At 46.5% G+C, this 21270-nt stretch overlaps 2 protein-coding genes across 40 annotated transcripts in view; one reads left to right on the top strand and one right to left on the bottom strand.

The window, feature by feature from the left end:
* Positions 1 to 21270, bottom strand: part of ARHGAP26 (Rho GTPase activating protein 26) — an 840200-nt gene that overhangs the window by 554389 nt on the left and 264541 nt on the right. The window lies entirely within an intron of this gene.
* The window catches only part of FGF1 (fibroblast growth factor 1), a 110816-nt gene that overhangs the window by 27679 nt on the left and 61867 nt on the right, over positions 1 to 21270 (top strand). For 4 of the 32 annotated variants that reach the window (XM_078004059.1, XM_078004072.1, XM_078004057.1 and 1 more), the window contains one exon: positions 9210 to 9267. The gene's annotated coding sequence lies outside the window, so the exon portion shown is untranslated. 32 annotated transcript variants of the gene reach the window in all.

Raw genomic sequence — 21270 nt, 5'->3', positions numbered from 1 at the left:
AGAGCTCATAGAACCATATCCCACAATCATCAAGCAGAATAGAACACCAAGGCCTGAAGATATAGAACTGTATGAGCAATAGAGTTTAGATAGCCTACTGCTTGTAACTCGTCATAATTTATTACGTTTCCAAACACAAGTAAGATCTTTGTCCAACATCTGCCTCTTTGACTTTCTGAATGGTGTGCAAACACTCCTCTCTCTTTATACCATGGTAGCTATCTCTGTTCTTTGTATCGCTGGCTGAGATAGGAGGCCAAATGGGCCAACTCCACTATTCCTGGGGAATTTTTGGATCAACTAAGAATAAAAGATGAGAAAAAGCCCAAATTCTCAACTCTGATAGAATTTGCCTTGACTGAGTGATGCCACTCACCTTCTAAACTCAAAGGTGACTTTAGATGCCTGAATAACCTGAACAGTTGTCTGTGCTCTCCAAGAAAAACACTATTGTGTTACTGCTCTTCAGAAGAAAGGAGATGGAAAACAACAGTACCACAATGCAGAGATTCTGCACAGAATAATAATAATAATAGCTATTATCAGTTGTTTGCTTCAAGGCACTTTATTTATATTAACTCACTTAATCACTGATGAGGTAGGTCCCCCTCTTAAACCGTTTCACTGATGATGGAATTGAGGCTTAGAGAGAAGTGATGTGAAACACGATAGGAGTAGAGTGTCAGGTCCGGACGGTGGTCGAACTCCTAACTATAAACCAGGCTTGACTATCTGCCTTGGTTGCCAGTTACTTTAAAAACTGCATAGAAGGCAGAGCGTGGTGGCTCACACCTGTAATCCCAGCATGTTGGGAGGCCAAGGCAGGAGGATCACCTGAGATCAGGAGTTTGAGATCAGCCTGGCCAACAGGGTGAAACCCCGTCTCTACTAAAAATACAAAAATTAGCCGGACATGGTGGTGCATGCCTGTAATCCCAGCTACTCGAGAGGCTGAGGCAGGAGAATGGCTTGAACCCAGGAGGCGGAGGTTGCAGTGAGCTGAGATTGAGCCACTGCATTCCAGCCTGGGCAACAGAGCGAGACTCTGTCTCAAAAAACAAAACAAAAAAAACTGTACAGAAAAAGACCTGAAGGAGAACATCCAAAATGTTAGCAGAGCAGGGATATGAGTAATTTGCTGTCTTTTTCGTGTAGTTTTTTATTGTTTTGAGTATACAGTGTCTGGTACTCAGTGGATGCTCAAAATCTATTTGTTTAGTTAAACTGTCAAGTTAATGAGTATATGTTACTTCAAAATTATTTCTGAATAATTAAAGTAATAGATCTCATTATAGGAAATAGAAAATTTCAGGAATTTTAAGAAGATTAAAATTTATTCATCATTCAGTGGTAATCACTGTTAAAATATCGGTAATATTGATTTATGTCTTTTCAGTTTTTTTCCTATTTATGTCTGTGTCTGTCTCTTTATCTTCCTATTTATGCATATATATGCATGTGCATAACAAAATGGTATCATACTGTATAGTCTTTTAACTTGTATGTAATGGAATGATGACATTACTCACCTCTCAAGTATGTTTTTGTGTGCAATTCCACCACAACGGGGTTAGGTTAGGAAAAACCTCAGTTGTGGCTGAAATGTGGGTCCTGAAGTTAGACAATGGGGTTTAAATTCCATTCCTACCCCTTACCAGCCATGTGACCACAGACAAGGTCATTTTTCTGAGCCTCAGTTTCCCCAGGTGTAAATGGCACATACCTCAGAGGATGTAATCAGGTAAAACAGGTAAAGCTCTCCCGAGCACTCTGCCCAGCATGAAACAAATGTGCAGAACGTGTTCATTGCTATTGTTATGAAGCTAGAAGAAGCGTTTCCTCGCAAGTCCAGTGGTTTCAAAAACTCCCTCCCATCTTACTCTGCAGGATCCAAGGAAAATGAATTTAGAAATCATTCAAAATACCCTCTGACCATATTGCCCTTTACCCTAATTTTTTGAAGGAGGGGAGTGTTAAAGTCTTAAGTGTTAAAGACAATTAGCTCTTTTTCTCTTCCTTACCAAGAACCAGGTTTGTTGGATTAGAAATACATTTAAATAATTCTGTTGCTCACAGCTGCAAGAGGAATGTAGCCTTCCTTTCTATTTAGCAGCTGTGTTTTACAATTGTCTTAAAGCAAAAACAAAGCAGGCAAAAGAAAAAGAAACAAGCAGGACTGTTTAGAGCAATCCTAAATTGCTCTCAGTTTTATATAACAATACAGAAGACGTCTTACCCCTAAAATACAGACCAAGAAAGAACTAACCTGATTCGTATACTGGACATCGTTTGTTAACACAGACACTCCACTGACACATACATAGTAGGTTCTCCTGAACCATGTTGAATACATTCTTGAATATATGTTTTCTTTACAAACGGCAAGCTATTGAGGAATAAAACAGTATGTTCATGTAATCTAAATACTGTCAGAGCCTGTTCGTAGGGTCAGAAGAAGATGATAGATGGTTAAATGAACAGCTGCTTTTTGAGTTTGTGTTGCATGTTGAGAAACTTTTTCCTCTTAATTCATAGCTCAGGAAATGTGTTTATGATCCTGGTGGAACTGTGTAGAGAGTTCCCTAAACCACTGTCATAGGCAGCACATGTGAGAAAGCGCTTCTGACGGTTGGGCCAAGTTTTTCCATTTTTGTCTAAGTATGGGAAATACTCAGAAACGTCTTAGTGTATGTGTAATAGCGTGCTCTCAGAACCAAAATGGCCCTAGAGATCACAGATAACACATGTGATTGTAAGGCAACCCAACATCGGGCCGAGACATTAATTGCAGCGCAAAACCCCTGAAGTCCAAATAACTGTGAGGCACATCATAATTTCCAAATAAATGATTGAAAGTGGTAGGACTGCCAGCATCTACTGCTCTCAGGTTTTTGTGGGTTTTTTATCCTGATTTCTTCATATGCTTTGCTGGTGTTGGTTGAGTGCCTTCTGCATGTAAGAATCTGTACCACGGGAGATGCAAAGGTAAAACAGGTTCTCTGCTCTCATGCTGTCTTGTGTGAGTGGATAGGGGCCCACAACTCAGCTGCAGAAAGAATGAAGTACTGGCTAGGCAAAGCACCACACCGTGGGGCCTTGAAGAAGGACCCTCCAGACTGGAGATACCAGGGAAGGCTTTGCAGTGGAGGTAGCATTTGACATAGGCTTTGAAGGATGAGGAGAGTTTTAATTAGCAGAACATGGAGCAAAATGTCCTTCCTAACTAAGGGAACAGCAAGAACCAACATAGGAAGGCATGGAAGTTCTTGGTGTGCAACAGGGGAGAGGGAGCAGCTCAGATTGCTGCATTGTGGAAGGACATCATGGGAAGTGAGGCTTTTCACACCAGATTTGAGGTCACTTAAATGCTTGGCCAAGGACTTTGGCCTTCCTAGCTGGGAAGTAGGAAACAAGGGAAGTTTTCTGAGCCAAAGGTTGGCGCATGCGGATCTTCCTTGAGAAGTATGACCTCAGTGCCAGCGTGCAGAAGTGACGGGAACAGCAAAGCTGTGGGGCAGGAGACCAATCCCAAGGCTCCGGAACCCACTTTCCACTCTGGTTAACCTCTTTGTAGCTTCAGGCAATGCAAACCAGCCTGACTTCCCCCTTGAAGGCTGTGATCCTGTACCTCTTGGCTCTCCTCCTGACTGTGCCTCTTCTCCCCAGGATCCTGGGGTTGCTCTTCTGTGGCAACCAGCTGCACTGGGGATCTGGGAGTGTGGAGTGATCCCCAGGGTGGCTGCCTCTGTCTGCTTCGCCCTTCAGGCTCCCCTCTGTTCTTCCTTGCAGATCCCATCTTTCCCATCTGCTCCGCTTCTCCTCTGCCTGCCTCACATTCTGGGTTCTCTCCAGAGCCCATGTCCACTGCCTGCCAGTCAGCAGATGGATGACTCTGTTCACCTCAGCTGCGACACACCCCACAGTGAGCACAGCAGTCGTCCTGCCAGATAGGCTGCTCCTGGCTGCGTCCATTCTCTCAGTAAATAGCCTCTCCAGTCATCCTTCCAGCCCCTCTACGCCCCACAGCCTCTCCATTCATCCTTCCAGCCCCTCTATGCCCGAGTCACCTCTGATTACTCCTTTGCAGAATCCTCTTCATTCTTCTCTTCGAGTGTCTTTGGAGCCATCCTCTTCCTTCCACTCTCGTGGCCCAAGTTTAGGATCTTTTGTCTATTTCAATTCAACAGCCATTTATTGAGCCCCAGGGACTGTGCTGGGGACATAGTGGTGAGAAGGAAGCACGTGCTTCTGTCCTCGACTAGCTTGTAGTCTAGTCAAGAAGACTTGAGGAATGATGAGCTTTTCAGAGATGGAAATAGAGGACACTGTGCCCCGTGGCCTCTGCTCTGCCCAGCCCCGTACCAGTAACCAACAAGTTTCCAGAAGAATTTCCAAATTCCCTTCTCCAAAGTCTCCACTGGCGCCACTTTCATTTGCTTGCAGAACAAAGTCTAAATGCTTTGGAATGGCATCATTCAAGGTCCTCCATGATCTGACTCCAAGCAGGCTTGCACTCACCCTGTGTGTCCCTGCAAACCCCCTGCTCAGTGGCATCGGCCATGCACACTGGGAGAAGATGCCCTCTACTTGCCCACCCCTGGGCCTTTGTTCAAGTGATTCCTTTATTCCATGTTCACATGTGTAAAACCTGTTTGTCCTTCCTGCTAAGAGGCCACATCTTCCAGAAAGTCCTCCTGACCCCTTCCTCTTCAGCCCTCCATCCCCCCAGCCCCTGGCACATCCTTCACAGCACTTGTCACAGCTGGTCATGATATTTATGATTTAGCTTCTCACCTTCTCTTAAGGACAGGAAGCTTATCTCGTTCATCCTGAATAATCACAACAAAAATAATAGCTAAAATTATTAGATGCTAGAATGCATATTTTATTTATTTGAGGCAATGTGCTAAGTGCTTCCCTTGCACTATCTTGTTGCATCCTTTTGACAAACATGTGAGGTAGGTATATCACTGGCCTCGTTTTATAAAGGAAGCTCAGAGAGATGAATTGACTTTCTGGACTTAAGTTCAGGAAGCTTCGCTTCAAAACCCATGCCCTTAGCCATGACTTCACCTTCATTACCTAACTGTGTCTGGGTGAGTTCCTTGTATATAAGTCCTTACTCGGGGAGGGGAGGGTGTCAATTAAGAGAATGGGACAGTGAAGACAAGAGCAGCCTCCCCAAGGTCATGTGACAAGTCACGGTCACATAAACATCACGAATGTGGGAGCTTTAGCGACCACATTTTCTCCTACACCTTTTACCTAGGAAACAGAAGTAACAGTTTTCGAAGGGAAACTAAACGTTTTTGACTGTGCAAAGGATTAGATGGCAGTGTGTTGAATCCAAATTGATTGCGTCTGATTTAATTTGGATGGTGATGTGCCCAGTCACATAGCCCTGTTGGACCAGGTGCCTGAAGCAAAGAACTTTCCTTGCACCCAGCTACCACGGCCTCTGCCTGAGCCTGGGAGGAGACATTTAACAAGGGGAATTCCTTCTGCCTCCCTCACTGGACTGGACCTGTCCCTTTTCTTAAAGAAGGGGAGTGGCGTGGAGCCCAGGCCCTCCCCTGGGGGCCTGCCTGCTCAGTTCCAGACAGGTCTGCCTTTGTGAGTAGAGGTGGGCTGGCGGGCAGGAAGGCTCTTGGACTGCAAGACCGTTGTGGCATCCCAAGTCAGTGGGAGTGAGGCCAGAGGGGACAGTCAGGATGGGAAGGTTGAGAAAGGGAAGACAGTCACCATCAGGCCAGCCAGGGCGCTTCCTCCATTCCTTTCAGGGGCATGAACAAGACAGCATGTGGATGAGGCTGGAACTAGCCCCAGGGAGCCTGGGAGGAACAGAGTCCAGAGTGTGGATTTTTCAGAGCCCCTCCAAGGCCTGCAACATCTTTAACGTGGGACATTTGGTAGTGGGAGGACAGCCTGCTCCTGTCATCTTCCCTTTTCCTCTCCCCATCAGCCTGGGAAGGACTAAAAGGCTGGTGATCTTTCCTTGCTCTATTTCTTTTCTGTTTTTCTTTCTTTTTTTTCTTCTTGAGACCGAGTCTCACTCTGTTGCCCAGGCTGGAGTGCAGTGGCACGATCTCAGCTCACTGCAACCTCTGTCCCCCAGATTCAAGCGATTCTCCTGCCTCAGCCTTCCGAGTAGCTGGGACTAAAGGTGCCTCTCACTACCCTTGCCCGGCTAATTTTTGTATTTTTAGTAGAGACGGGGTTTCACCATGTTGACCAGGCTGGTCTCGAACTCCTGACCTTGTGATTCGCCTGCCTTGGCCTCCCAAAGTGCTGGGATTACAGGCGTGAGCCACCGCGCCCAGCTTCTTTTCTGTTTTTCTTTCTTTTTCTTTTTTTTTTCTGTCTCTTTCTTTCTTCGTTTCTTTTTTGTTTTTGTTTTTGTTTTTTTGAGACAAGGCCTCACTGTGCAGTGGCACTATCACAGCTCACTGCAGCCTCAAACTTCTGGGCTCAAGTGATCTTCCCACCTCAGCCTCCTGAGTAGCTGGGACTATAGGCACTCACTACCACACCTGGCTAATTAAAAAAAAAAAAAAAAAAAAAAGATCTAGAGATAAAGTGTTGCTGTGTTGCCCAGGCTGCTCTCAAAATCCTGGCTTTAAGTGATCCTCCTGCCTTGGCCTCCCAAAGTACTGGGATTACAGGCATGAACTGGAAGATGTGGCATCTCAGCAGGAAGGACAAACAGGTTTTGTCCTTGGACCAGAAATGGAGCCTCTTGCTCCATTTCTTTACTTGGCTTGAGTTTGGCTTCTCTTGTTGTAATGTAGACATCTTTATATGCCATTTTGTCCTCCATATCCTGGCTGAAATGCCCCTTTTTTTTTTTTTTTTTTTTTTTTTTTTTTTTTGTGGGGAACATGTCAGAGGTTACAGAGACTGGTGAATGGACAGACTGATGAATAAGAAAATGTTGGGATTCTCATCTAACACACCGCTTTCTAGACTCTGACTCAACGACACCATACTGCTGCTGGATTTCATGAAATCTGACACCCCATCCTATCCAGTACATTGTATTATGTCTTTAAGAAATTTAAAGGAGCAGAAACAAGTTTTGAGAAGCTAGGATTGTGTGTGTGTGTGTGTGTGTGTGTGTGTGTGTGTGTGTGTGTGTATGACATGCTCCTTAGACCATTAGAGTCATCCTGTTGTGTTATAAAACCAGTGAAAAGTCCTATTTCACAGCTTCCCCCAGGGGCATCTGCAGGGCCCATGATGCTGATACAGATTCAACCCCAATATAATAAGACCTTAAGGTTGAGCACTGGTTATGTTTCATTCAAGTCTGAGACTTTCAGCAGTTGCCATTCTAGAGTAGCTTGTGTTATGCTGGAATTCCACTGGCAGTAAAAGTGGCAGACAAAAGGCTGGGTTTTCCTGACCCTGGGTGGTGGTGCAGGCCAGTTATCAAAGGCAGGTTGTAAGGAGGAGTGGGGGGTCTCACCTTGACAAAGAAGGGTTTGCTGGAGAGCCAACCTGGGGGGAAGTCATGAGCTCCATCTTGAGTACAGATGAGATGATGAGAAAGACTGGGGATTGAGAAAAGAATAGGCAAAGCTTAACCACCTGTGGACCTCTCCAACCTCCCCAAAGGAAAAGCTTATTGGTTGTGCTTGAAGAGGAGAGCTGCGTGATCCATAATCCTCTTAGGATCACTGTAGAACCTTCAGTGGGAAGGACCATGGGTTTCTGAAGATATGGGGAGGCTCCAAGTGTGTGAGCTATTAATGTTACAAGCATGAAGCTTTTCTGATAGACAGGACTCACTGGGTAGAGATGAGAGGCTTTGAGGAGAACATATTGAGGTCACTGAGTGTTGACGGAATTCCGGGAGGACAGAGGTAGCTAATGGGATGCAGTGAGCCAGGGTGGCAGAGGAGACAGGAAGATGAAGAGACAGAGAAGCCTTGTTGGGGGGAGGTCCTGGGTCATTCATTGCTTGAGAAAATCCCAACCAGAATCTGTGGTGACCTTTTCCAAGGAGGAGTGAGCCAGTCCTTTTTCCAAGGTAAACAGCTTTAAAGTAATGTTTCCAGAAGGGACCAAAGTCCTGAGGAGGGGAGCGGAGCAGGGGGAGATGGAAAGCCTCACCCAGAACGGAGGATGGAAGGGCAGGGGGGTGGGTGAGAGGCAGGGGTGAGGGGTTGGAGGTGAGATAAGGCACTTGTGTTGTCTTGGGGTTCCCAAGGTATCTCAGGAATATTTTTCTAAAGTAAAATTTGTGAGTTTTGTTTTTCATTTTTTGAGATGAAGTCTTGCTATTTTGCCCAGGCTGGTCTCAAACTCCTGGGCTCAAGCAATCCTCCACCTCAGCCTCCAGAGTAGCTGAGATTGCAGCACAAATAACATTTTTTATAAAATGTAATAGTGTTATATAAGACAATGTTACTATTTTTTCAATGTTACTGTTTAATAATTTGTTTTTATCATCCTCATTAACATGTATACAATGCAGCACTGTGCTAAGCACCTTATATAACTTTACCTCATGTTATCCTCAATAACCCTATGAGTTTAGGTAATACTGTAATCTCCATTATAGAAAAGAGGAAACTGAGGTTCAGAGAGGTGACATCACCTTGCCAGTGTCTTACCGCTGTTAGCAGTGGAGTCAAGACTTGTCCTCAGCTGGGCTGACTCCAGAGCCCAGGCTCCCATCCACCAGGAAAAAGACTCAACCATCTTAGAAGAGGAAATCCCTGGACATCGACGGTAGCATGAATGAAACACAGGCAGAGCAATCACAAAACACCCCACTGCCACTTACTGGTTGGCTACTTCCATATTTTATCAGATCTAAGATACAGTAAATTGTAAGTTAGACCATCACTTCATGTACCATGAAGAAAAAGAATGCTGCATGGCTTGATTTTAGAGATGTTCAAATACTGAAAATATGTGCATCTGAGGCTTGATAAAACACTACAAGCACCATACCATGCTAGGAGCTTTGCCTCTACGATCTCATTTGTCCCCACAACAGCCCTTTTGTATCACCACTACAATTGCAGAGAATACAGGGCTTAGAGCAGTGGCGTTCGTGCCCCTAGCCAGTGACACGGTGCTAGGGAGGAGCAGAGCCTGGATCTGTCCTTGGCAACTTCCCGGGCCCAAACCCCTGTCCTGCCTGACCTGTCAGTGCACACTGCCTGGGGGGTGAGGGACACCTTTGTCATTTGTTCCTTTAGGTGGGCAGCCAGCTTGGCAAACAGAAAACACAATGGAGCACCTAACTGCAGGAAAAAGGTACACCTTGCCTCCTTCCTTCCCGCAGGGCTCATCTGTGCCTGGGCTCACTTGGAGCTGCTCACTCTCCCTGGACTTTAGGGGTGCTGGTTGTGAGGCCAGGTGACCCCTTCAGCAGGACCCTAGCAGCTCTGGTCATTGATTTCCTAGCTCATAAGACTCCACGGCACAGGCTCTTTCTCGGACCCATCTCTTTCTTTTCCCAAGCTCCACTTGCAATTTGCGCCAGATTTGGAAGTATCATCTCTGACCCTGAACTTTCTTCTTCCCACATCTTCCTTGCCTCCTCTCATCTCTCCAAGTGTCTTAACTCTTCAACCTCACCCTGCCTCCTTCGAAAGCCTTATTCATGTCTTAACCACTTCCTAGCTCTGTTCACATCAAATCACTAATGGTTTTCTAGAATCCCTCCATGTTAAGATGGAAATCTGGGACAAGACAGAGGTGGAATGAAGAGGTTGTCTGTGTGGAAAAAAGTCAACTGGACAAGTTTCCTCGCTTTGATTTTTGACCCCAAGACCTCCCTCGTCCGCTGTGGGCTGTGTATCTACAAGCTGGCTTCTCTTGGTTTCTCAACTCGGGTCATCACGGAGTATCTTCTTGCCCTCTGTCTTGACCTCTTGGCTATCTTTCACATAAGTTTCCATAGTGAAGAAGGCAGTTGTACTTAAATTAGATCTTCCCCATCTCTTTAAAACACGCTTGTTCTCTCTCCTTCCAGCCACTGAGTCATACTTTCCCATCTTCTCAAAGACTTCCCTGTCATTGGAGATGAAGGCTAGGACTTGGCACTTTCTCCTTTTCTTTTACTCCCTACTCTACTTCAACAAGACATTAATATCACAACTTGGAAAGGCTTCCTAACTGGTAAAATCTTTCTGCTGCAAAAGCTCATTATCTTTTTTTTTTTTTTTTTTTTCCTGATTAACCTTCTTCTCACCCATCCTCTGTCCTTCAGAATCTTTTTCTTTGTATGGCTGTCTCAACTCAGCCTGAATTTCTTTCAGAACCCTGCTGAGAGGAACTTTAAAACATTTTGCAGGCCAGGCACAGTGGTGCACACCTCTAATCCTAGCACTTTGGGAGGCTGAGGCAGATGGATTGTTTGAGCCAAGGAGTTCCAGACCAGCCTGGGCAACATGGCAAGATTCCATCTCTACAAATACAAGAAAATTTATCTGGGCCTAGCGGCACGTGCCCGTGATTCCAGCTGCTTGGGAGGCTGAGGTGGGACTGCTTGAGCGCAGGGGACCGAGGTTAAAATGAGCTGAGATTGTGCCACTGCACTCCAGCCTGGTGAGGGAGTGAGATGCTGTCTCCAAAAAAAAAAAAAAAAATGCAATTTTAATACACACAACCTTTACTGGATGTCAGATCTATTTATTTTCAGTATTTAATCAAAGTATGAAAACTGCTACCTACAGGTTTCCTTTGTTCTAAGTTCCCCCAGGGCAGAGAGATGTCTGTTTCATTCACACACTCCATACATAGAGGAGGCTGCAGAAAATATGAGCGGAATGAATGAATGAATGACCAGCAGTCATCACTGGGCTTTTGTGTCCATTTACAAAGTAAGCTCACATAGGCATCCATTCATTCAACAAATATTTATTGAGACTCGACTGTGTGTCAAGCCTTGTATTAAGCATGGTGGGTATAATAGTGACAAAATCAACAAAAATCCTTCCCCTCTTGAAGCTTATCTTCTCATGGAAAATGACCATTCAAATATCATTGAATTGGCGTCCACCTAATACTGAACTGTAATAAGCATGTTAGAGAAAGTCCCCAAATTACAGAAAGTTGAATTCACATTTGTTCCAAGAGATCTTAGAAACTGGGAAAAAAGAGACACAATTAGTGAACAAGGTGAGAACATTTTTAACAGCTTGAGATATAATTAACAATTATACAATTCATCCATTCAAAGTGTACAGTTCAATGGCTTTTCATATATTCACAGTGTCACGCAACTACTGCCACTATCTAATCTCAGGACACATACGAATCAGCCGTCATTCCCCGCTTCCCCCTCTCTCAGCCCCAGGCACCACTAATCTACGTTCTGTCTCTAGATACTTGCTTATTCCAGACATTTCACGTAAATGGAATTGTACAATATGTGGGTTTTTTTCGGTTTTTCCTGTTTTGTTTTGTTTTCTAGAGATGGAGTCTCACTCTGTCACGCAGGCTGGAGTGCAGTGGTGCAATCTCGGCTCACTGCAAGCTCTGCCTCCCAGGTTCATGCCATTCTCCTGCTTCAGCCTCCCTAGTAGCTGGGACTACAGGCTCCCACCACCACACCCGGCTAATCTTTTGTATTTTTAGTAGAGACGGGGTTTCATCGTGTTAGCCAGGATGGTCTTGATCTCCTGACCCCATGATCCACCTGCTCCAGTCCAAAGTGCTGGGACTACAGGCGTGAGCCACTGCACCTGGCCAATATGTGGTCTTTTGTGACTGGCTTTTTAAACTTAATATGTGTTCAAGGTTCATCCATACTGTAGCATGTATCAGTACTGCATTTCTTTTTATGGTTGAATATTTTGCATAGATATGCTACCTTTTGCTTATCCATTCATCATTTGTTGCTTTCCATTTTTGACTTTATGAGTAATTCTGCTATGAACATTAATGTACTCGTTTTTGCATGAATATGTTTTCATTTCTCTTAGTTGCATACTTAGGTGCTGGATAGTTGGGTCATATGGTAACACTGTGCTTAACCACTTGAGGGACTGTTTTCCAAAGTGGCTGCACCATTTTACATTCCCACCAGCAATGTATGAGGGTTCCAATTTCCCCATATCCTCACCAACACTTGTTATTGGGTGCCTTTTTGATGAAAGCCAGCTTAGTGGGTGTGAAGTGATATTGTGCTTTTGATTGGCATGTCCCTGGTGGCAAATGGGGTTGAGCATCTTTTCAGGTGGAGATGAGAACATCTGCATCATGTTGGTGAGGCAGCTGTTGATCTGGCGTCCAGCACAGTGCCTGCACATTGCAGGTGCTCGATAGTATTTGTTGAATGAATATAAGAGTGGAGCAAAGAAAAGTACCTTGAAGGACAAGGGTTCTGTTAGCTATGGCAAGCCTGCAAGAGGAATGGTGTATGACGGATAATATTTTGGAGATATGAAGCAATGCATTTTCCCCCTCTTACCACATATCCTGCCTTTAAACCATGTTCCATTTGGAGCCTCTCTTCTCAGAGCCTGGGCCAGGAAGCCTGTTGCCTGGAGCCAGAGAAGGAAGGAGGAACACAGAATAAAGAAGACAGTTGGCTCAACCACCAAGATTTGTGGAAAGATTTGCAAAATGGCTTTCACTCCATTGTAACATAGCAGGGGCTAGGCCTGGCAGACAGACTATGGGATTTCTTTCACCATGGTAGGGGATGCCTGTCTGCCACTGGGGTATGGGCCTGAAGATGGGGTTGGAAAAGGAGATATGGAGTGTGTGTCTTTGGCATTAGAAACTTGCTGATGAGCTGAGGAGAACACGGAAGGCAGGGCAGCCCTGCAGCATGGGGAGGCCTACAGAGTTGAGAGGCTGAATGGGTGTGATCAGAGGGCGAGTGGGTGTGCATTACACTCCAGATTTCTGCTGCTCCTGCGTGATATAGATGCTCAGATGAGAGCCAGAGGCCATGGTGGGGTGACCCTGCAGCAGAGCGGGGGCAGACCTCCTGGGCAGGGAAGGAGAAACCCACAGCCAACAAGAGCTGGCCAGCCAAGGAGCCGCCCTGGGCCCTGACCCAGCCAAGAGAGACCAGCGGCCCCAACTTGAGTCATGAAGGCCAAAGAGTGGGCAGCCACAGGGCAGGCTGAGAGCTCCATGCTAGAGACCCTGTGCTGGGGGCCAGCTCTTCCCTTCCAGGTTGAGCGGCTCCAACTCCTCCTAAAGTCAGATGCCGCAGGGAGGGTGGCCAAAGACAGAGGAGCTGAAGGACAGAGCTTTACTAACTGGACTGTTTAATTCTCACCCCGGATGAGCGTGAAGATGGTTTTCAGCTGCCACACAGTTGAGGCCTCAGGAAAAAGCCCAGATAAGAGACAAACTAAGAGAAACCACAGTCATGTTGTGTGAGAAAACACGTGACGCTACCCACAGCCTGTTTATGGACCGGTCAGCTCAGCAGTGAAATGGCCCGACGCAGGGGCCGCAAGACCGGGGATGTGGTCCCATTAGTGTTGCTGCGGCAGTGGCCACTTTCAGAGGCCTGCTCTGGAGTCAAAGAGCTTCTGGGCAAGATAATTTCTCCCCTTTGACTAGCGAAACAGACCAAAGGGCACGTTCCCTGTCATCTTTGGCCGTGACTGTCTCGGAAGCATTTGGAGACATTTGGATGGGCCAGGCTGAGAAACGTCACTCCCACAACAAAGGCACCCCTCAGCTTTGAGCTCTCTCTGTGTTCCAGGCTCTGGAACCCTAACCCTAACCCTAACCCTAACTCCTCACATGTGTCACTGAATCCTCCCGCCAGCAACTCTCTGAAAGATTTTGTTATTCACACTTTATAGATAAAGCCATGAAGGCTGAGTGGTTTCCTGAGATCTGCTGTTGGGCAGCATTTGAACTCAATGATGTAACTGCCTGGGCTGGGCACTTGACCACTGCTGACACCGCCTCTCATCGTTCCGCTTCAAAGTTCTCCCTTAAAACTGACGCAAAGGCCAGGCACAGTGGCTCACGCCTGTAATCCTAGCACTTTGGGAGGCCGAGGTGGGTGGATCATGCGGTCAAGGGATTGAGACTAGCCTGGCCAACATGGTGAAAATCCATCTCTACTAAAAATACAAAAATTAGCTGGGTGTGGTGGCATGCACCTGTAATCCCAGCTACTCGGGAGGCTGAGGCAGGAGAATTGCTTGAACCTGGGAGGTGGAGGTTGCAGTAAGCCGAGGTCGTGCCACTGCACTCCAGCCTGGTGACAGAGTGAGACCCTGTCAAAAAGGAAAAAAAAAAAAAACTGACGCAAGATCTGATGAAGCACTGTTTATCAAAGAAAAATACAAAAAAAGAATTATTATCTTAATTTATAAAAAATGCATGCCTGTTTCACAATAATGAGGATGGTGACCATGGAATCAAAGTGATAAAAAACCTGACAAGAGCTCATTTCAGACATTCTTCCCATAACACACGCCAACACCAGCAAATGCAAGGCTTCGGCATTGTTGGTTATACAATTGTTCCCCAAAGACATTATACCCAGCTCATATCAGAGTGCATGCTTCCGCTTGACTATCCATCCAGCTTTTCATCTCACAATGATTGAGCCTACCACATGCCAGGCACTGGGGACTCAAGTGACCTGGCAGTTCTTCCCTTGGAAGAGTTCACGATCACGGCAGAAGCATCCCCCGAGCACCATGCACACAGGTACCAGGAGGGCGACTCTTCACAGCCGACACTTTCTCTTCCTTCGGATCTCAGCTTAAATGTCCCCTCTTCAAGGAGTCTTCCTAGTCGATCTTACTCTATTTTTCCACCTCAGTTCCTTGATACCAAAGGAAATATCCTCCAAAACACAACTGACAATTTTTCTTTCTTTGTCCTTCAACTCGTGTGTGTGTGCGTGTGTGTGTGCGTGTGTGTATGTGTGCGTGTCTGTTGCTTGTGAAGCCCCACTACAATGTGGTCCCATAAGGGCATGAGCCACAACTCTCTTATTCACAAAGGTATCTCCAAGGCATGACACATCCTGGGTGCTTAGATTGTTGATTGAATGAAAAAAAGTTGCAATCAGATAGTCAAGAGCCTTGAATGCCATGCTAAGAAGTTTGGACTTTGGCCTTTAGGCAGTGAGAAATAACAGGAAATGTGATCGGGGCAAGGCATGATCAGATCTGTGAATGGGAAGCCAATGATGGCGATGTTGTGAATGAGGTAAAGGGAATAAGCTACAGAGAGAAAAACTAGAAGCAATTGCGATGGATAAGGCTTGAGAATTTGCTGGCCTTACCGAGACACTGATAGAAGGGAAGGAAAATATAAGAGCTATTTAGGTAGAATCATTTGGAGATGCCTGTAGGAGTGAGGGAAAGGGAATATGACTAAGGTATATTAAGTAGCTTGGGCTATTTTGTAACCTCTGTACTGTCATTAATTAAGCAGAGGTAATGGAAGAAGGAGAATGCAAGATGTCCACCGTGGCTGTATCTGCAGAATGTCCTGGAAGGTTTCTTGGGGGTGATGGGAGCTTTGAATGCAAAGACCAGGGTGGAGGCACAGGGCAGGATTTGGGAGTCGTGAGTAGAATCTGAGGCAGACCAGCACTTCCAGAGAGCGTATACACATTTAAGACAGAACCACCTAGGTCAGGGCCCTGAGGACGCCACACTCCAAAAGGTGGTGAAAGGCAGAGAAGCCACGGCAGGACACTAAGCAAGAGAAAGAGAAAGAAGACCCGGATACCAGCGTTATTACTGAAACCAGAGGGGCGAGAATTGTCCAGAGTGGGTTGGAAAGTTCTGCTGCCCACTGGGCTGAGAGTCCAGCAGAGAACGTGGTAGAGACCCAGTCTTGGGCAGACACTCAGCCGCAGCCAGCAGCATGGTGAGTGCAGTGGACCAGGTCTCCTGGGGGTTAAAGGGAATCCAGATAGCAGGAATCTCTGAATCAGTAAAAGTCAAGACAAAAAAGAACAACAGCCACAACTGACCACACGGCCTCAGGCCACTGCAACCTAGGTGTGGGAGGAGACCATGGGCAAGCTTTTCCAAGGTCGTTTGGGTGGAGGGGTGGGCTAGATGGGGGACTGCAGAGGGCTGGGGATGCCTGAGAGGTGTTGGGAGGTACTGACATCCTTCAGAAAGCTCGGCTGAGCAGAGAAGCAGAGAACAGGGCAGGAGCAGGAGGGGCCTAAGTGGATGGGCAGGATTCTCCAGCGGGAGGGAACTTAGCAGGTTTGGGGGCTGAAGGGAAAGATTCAGTGGATGGCATCCTTGCCCTCGCGAAAAGTTGTTTCTTCCTTTACATTAGAAAATACCTGCAGGAGGGCTGGGCGAGGAGGCTCATGCTTGTAATTCCAGCACTTTGGGAGGCCAAGGCAGGCAGATCACCTGAAGTCAGGAGTTCAAGACCAGCCTGGCCAACATGGTGAAACCCCATCTCTATTAAAAATACAAAATTAGCCGGGCATGCTGGCACATGCCTATAATCCCAGCTACTCAGGAGGCTGAGGCAGGAGAATCGCTTGAACCTGGGAGGCGGAGGTTGCAGTGAGCCGAGATCGTGCCATTGCACTCCAGCCTGGGCAACAAGAGCGAACCTCTGTCCTCCAAAAACTAAAAATAAAAATAAAAATAAACAATACCTGCAGTAACAAAACAAAATGTGAGTTCCTCCTCAGCCACCCCATCCCACTCCCCAGAGGTAATCATTTTTTCAGTTTTCTGTCTATGTGTCTACACATAGATATATGACTTTTTAAATAGGCTATGGGATAATTCTACACACATTGTCCTAAGGCTTCCTTTTCCCCACTCGTATGTGTACATGTGTGTCTAGTGTTCTTTTTCTCACAGCTGCCTGGTATTTGCTTAGACCTATAACTTATTTTATCACGCCATTCTGATGCAACATTGTTTCCAAATTTTCACTATTACAAACAGCACTGCAGTAAACCTCATGCATTGATCTTTGGGCATTTGTGTGAGTCCTTCTGTAGGACAAATTCTTAATGCGGAGTTGTCAGTCACCGGGTCTACACATAAGTATGCTGTTTTCCTTGAAGGGCTTCTTGGAGTTGTCTGCTCTTCCCTTATGGACTGGGAATGAAAAATGTGGGGAAGAAGATAGATTTCCAAGGAGGCGTGTAAATGGAAAACAAGGATTTAAAGTATCCCAACTGAATAACTGCTTTTTTTTTTTTCAATCAGGATGTTGTGGGTGACTATATTTATATATAGTAACTCTTATTAACCTGATAAAGATGGACCAGGTAGAAATAACTCTGAGAGAGGTAACAGTCTGCTCTTCTCGGTTTGACCATCCATTTTCTATGGCTAGAGTCAATATTGGAAGAAGCTACTGGTTCCTGAGGGCGCACGTAGATGTGTTAAAAGAGTTACGATGTGGGAAATTTGTTCACAGATTTCAGGGAGATCAAAGATTGAAGTCCAGTAGAAATTTTAAAAACAATTATATTCCTGGGACTTGGTATTTAACATGTGAAGTCATCAGTTTAATTATATTTTCAGATCATTCTTTGGCACAGAGTGAGGAAAACCCTCCCTCACTCCTGCAGAGAACGCAAAAACACGCAGGAGAAACAAAGCTGAAGTGTAAACAGTCTCTCTTTGCAAGGGTCCTCTGATCTCACCAGCGCCGCCAGCACACTGAGCTCGGAGCGCCCTCTTCTGGCTGCGGGCTCCCCTGCAGCAGCCTGGCTCCCGCCCACAGGACAAGTCGGGTTTTCAGTGTTTGGAAAGCTGCTCTGGCTTTCACGTTCCAACATCATCACATCCTCCAGCTTCTTCTGCTGTGGCCACTGAACCCCCAAGATGTTCTTTCTCAATATTTGTGCAATATTTTCAAGTTACTCTGGGCTCTGCCTCCTCTGTAAGAAGGATTTCTTGATGACTAGTTTTTAAAAACACCCTTCTTAGATCTGAGTTAAGCTATTGGGGTTGCTGTTTGTTAGCTGTTGAGAATTAGTAATTTTGGATAAGCAAGAACTAGATCTAAAAGCCAAACGAGAACGGCAAGCAGGTCTATGTGTCATTACCCAATGCCTGTGAGCAAAGGATGGCTGAGATTGACGTTTTCTGTCCACTCTGGAAAGCTGTCAGAACCTGAGGTCGGCCTCATTGTTCTTGTCTTCATTTAACAACTATCGGCTGAGTACCTATGGTGTGGCGGGGAGTGTGCTGGGAACAGGTCTCAGTGGTGGAAGAGATGAGGAAAGGGCCGCTTCACTCATTGTGTGTGACACCTAGGCAGTGTTTCTATTGCAAAATGCTTGGAATTTTACAAGCATCATAAAGGGCTACTGAAGCCTCCATAATGTTCTTTCAAATTCCCAGTTAATCTATCCCGTGCTGCTACTACCACGTTGAACCAAGTTAATCCTCTCAACTCAGCAATGGCTATTTCCTAACTTCTTGAAAGGCACTATTTGATCCTCCAGGGAACATGCTTATAATCTGTTATGATAGGAAAGAGGAAGCAGCATAAATGAAAACAATTTTTCCAAAGAACTGCCTGTTTTCCTTGGAGCTGGGGTGGGCCAGAGCTGAGGCCTGGCCCTGTTTGGATGTGGGAGCCTGTGGTTACCTGGCGCTATCTTCATCAACCCTGCTGGGTGAGCCACAGGCCTGCAGCCCTCTGCTCTCCCGGCCCTGCTCCTCCTGCAGTTAGAAGAGAAGCCCCTTCTGCTTCTGTCTCTCTCTCAGTCCCATGTGAATGCCTGGGGGCCCACTCGCCAGGCAAAGGGACACTGGTCCCTGGAAGGAGCCAACCCTAAAGAGGGAGTGTTTCCTTCCAACGAGACCACAACATTCATGGAGTTGAAGACAGCAGATGGCAGCCCTGGTGGAAGAGCCAGGCAATGTCATCCAAGAGAGATAAGGAAAGGACACAAGGCCAAGGGCTGGAAGGTATCAAATAGCAGCACAGTGTCCAAGATTCCACTAGTTATTTATGCCCCACTTTTGCTGTAACTTCAGATGAACCTCGAAGGGGCAGACATCCTTTCTTCCTCACTTCTCTTGGCTTTATAACTACAACTTGATACTTCGTTGGGAAAAGTAAGAATCTTTCTACTATCTGAAGTTCAGTGAACTATGGAGCAGTTCATTATAAGTGAACTTGCCTTCTTAAAAAAGCTAACGTTCTCTCTAAAATCATTGAGTTCCAAGAAGGTGGTACAAAAGGATTGTATCTTGTGAGCTTGCTCCATCAAAAGCCCCCAAATTTCAGGTGCCCTTTCCCAAATTATGCTGTTCAATTAAATGCAGCCCATTCAGTTAAACTCTCCAAATGTTTATTGAGCTGAGCACTGTGTTAGAAAAAGACCTGGATACTGCCCTCAGGAAATTCACACACCAAAAGATGAGACAGATGAATAAATAGATCATGTCAATCCGGCATGGTAAATGCAATGTTAGAATTACATACAAGCTGGAACTTTCTTTCTTTCTTTCTTTCTTTTTTTAGACGGAGTCTCACTCTGTCGCCAGGCTAGGGTGCAGTGGCATGATCTCGGCTCACTGCAACCTCTACCTCCCAGGTTCAAGCGATTCTCCTGCCTCAGCCTCCCGAGTAGCTGGGACTACAGGTGCACACCACCATGCCCAGCTAATTTTTGTATTTTTAGTAGAGATGGGGTTTCACCATGTTGGCCAGGCTGGTCTCGACCTCTTTAACTTGTGATCCACCTGCCTCGGCCTCCCAAAGTGCTGGGATTACAGGCGTGAGCCACCACACCCGGCTGAAGGTGGAACTTTCAAGCCTCTGCCCTCATGGTCTGGAGGGAGAGCCTGACTTAATCAGAAAATACACAAATAAAAGTAGAATTTAAGCCCCAACCGGTGTCGTAGAAGACAGGCAGGCAGCACAATGAGAGCTGAGGGGTAGAGGAGGGCATCCCTGAAGAAGTCACAGCTGAGATCTGAAAGATGGGCCGGGGTTAATTCGCTGTAGGGGGGGTGAACAGTGGTCCAGGCAGTGAGGAGTGTGTGTGCAAAGGAACTGTGGCAGGAAGTCATGTGACGTATCCCAGTGGCCAAAACAAGGCTGGTGTGGTGAATGCACAAAGCTGGAAGGGGAGAGTGGGCGGCCGGGCCGGAGAGGTCAGCAGGGCTGGACCCCATGTAGGGTCTGGTGGACCACAGCCTTCACTTCTATGTGCTCCTTTCCTCTTCTGCCTGAAGGGATCAGAACAGCACCTACCTCATAGGAATAAATGAGTCCATTTTTGTAAGGCACTTAGAGGAGGGTGCTGCAAGTGCCGGCTGCCGTGACTGTTGAATTATCCCCCTCATAATCCTCGCCAGGTTGACCTGGTGGAGGACCCTGCTGGCTCAGGTCGGATGTGTCTTTTTAACAATTCACACTGGATATGTGGGCACAGCTCCACAGAGGTCTCAGAGGCCACGGAAATGAGCATAAACTCCTGTAAAGGTAACCACTGGCTTTCTGGAGACGCTCTGCATGAATGACTGGCTGGGCTGCCGACCACAGGGCTCAAAACAGCCACCAAGAGTTTATCCCCAAATACCCAGGAAAAAAAACGAGACAGAGGAAGGAGGACGGAGCCTCCCAAGAGAAGGCTGTCTATAAATGGAAAGTGACACTGAAAGAAAACAAATCTTATTTGATGTGAACCCATTTTTGACTCTGTCTGGAAATCCAGGGCAGAAGGAAGTGGAGGGGACAGGGAGTGAGTGAGCAGATGTGCCCAGGATGAGCCTGCCCGTCCGGGGCCTGGCATGGACACATGTGTGCTCTATGACGAGGTGATGAGGAAGGGCTGCGGCCGCCGCCGAGGCACCCACTCCTCCAGCCAGACCCAGACAGACACAGGCACTCCTGGGCTGCTTCTGTGCTGTGAGGTGTGCCAGGCTGCACGTGTGAGCCCAGAACTGAGATGGGGAGTAGTTGCCTGGGGTGGGCACAGGCAATGTGGGAGAAGATTCAAGGGGACTACAAAGAATACCATGGGGCTCCTGGGCACCTCTGTTTCCTAAAGGGGGTCTTAAGGGTAATTAGCTCACAGGGTCATTGTGAGTGGCCTTGAATGGGATGACCCACGTAGGAAGGGCCTAGTAAGTAAGGAATCAGAGCTCTCCTCAGAGCAATGCAGAGCCTCCATCACCCAAGGCTTCTAGGTCCAGTTCTAAAACTCACCTGCCACATAACACTAGGTGACTTCTGAATGTCCCAGCGCCTCATATGTTTCTTCATCCTCAGCCATTAGAGAAGAACTACGACCTTACAATTTAAATAGCTCTACTTCAAAAACATAAATAAGAGGCACCATTTGGCGACACGTTT

Source organism: Macaca mulatta, chromosome 6 (assembly GCF_049350105.2).
Source record: "Macaca mulatta isolate MMU2019108-1 chromosome 6, T2T-MMU8v2.0, whole genome shotgun sequence".
Classification (NCBI taxonomy): domain Eukaryota; kingdom Metazoa; phylum Chordata; class Mammalia; order Primates; family Cercopithecidae; genus Macaca; species Macaca mulatta.
The sequence above is the reverse complement of the archived record's forward strand: the minus strand, read 5'-3'. Positions and strand labels throughout refer to the sequence as shown.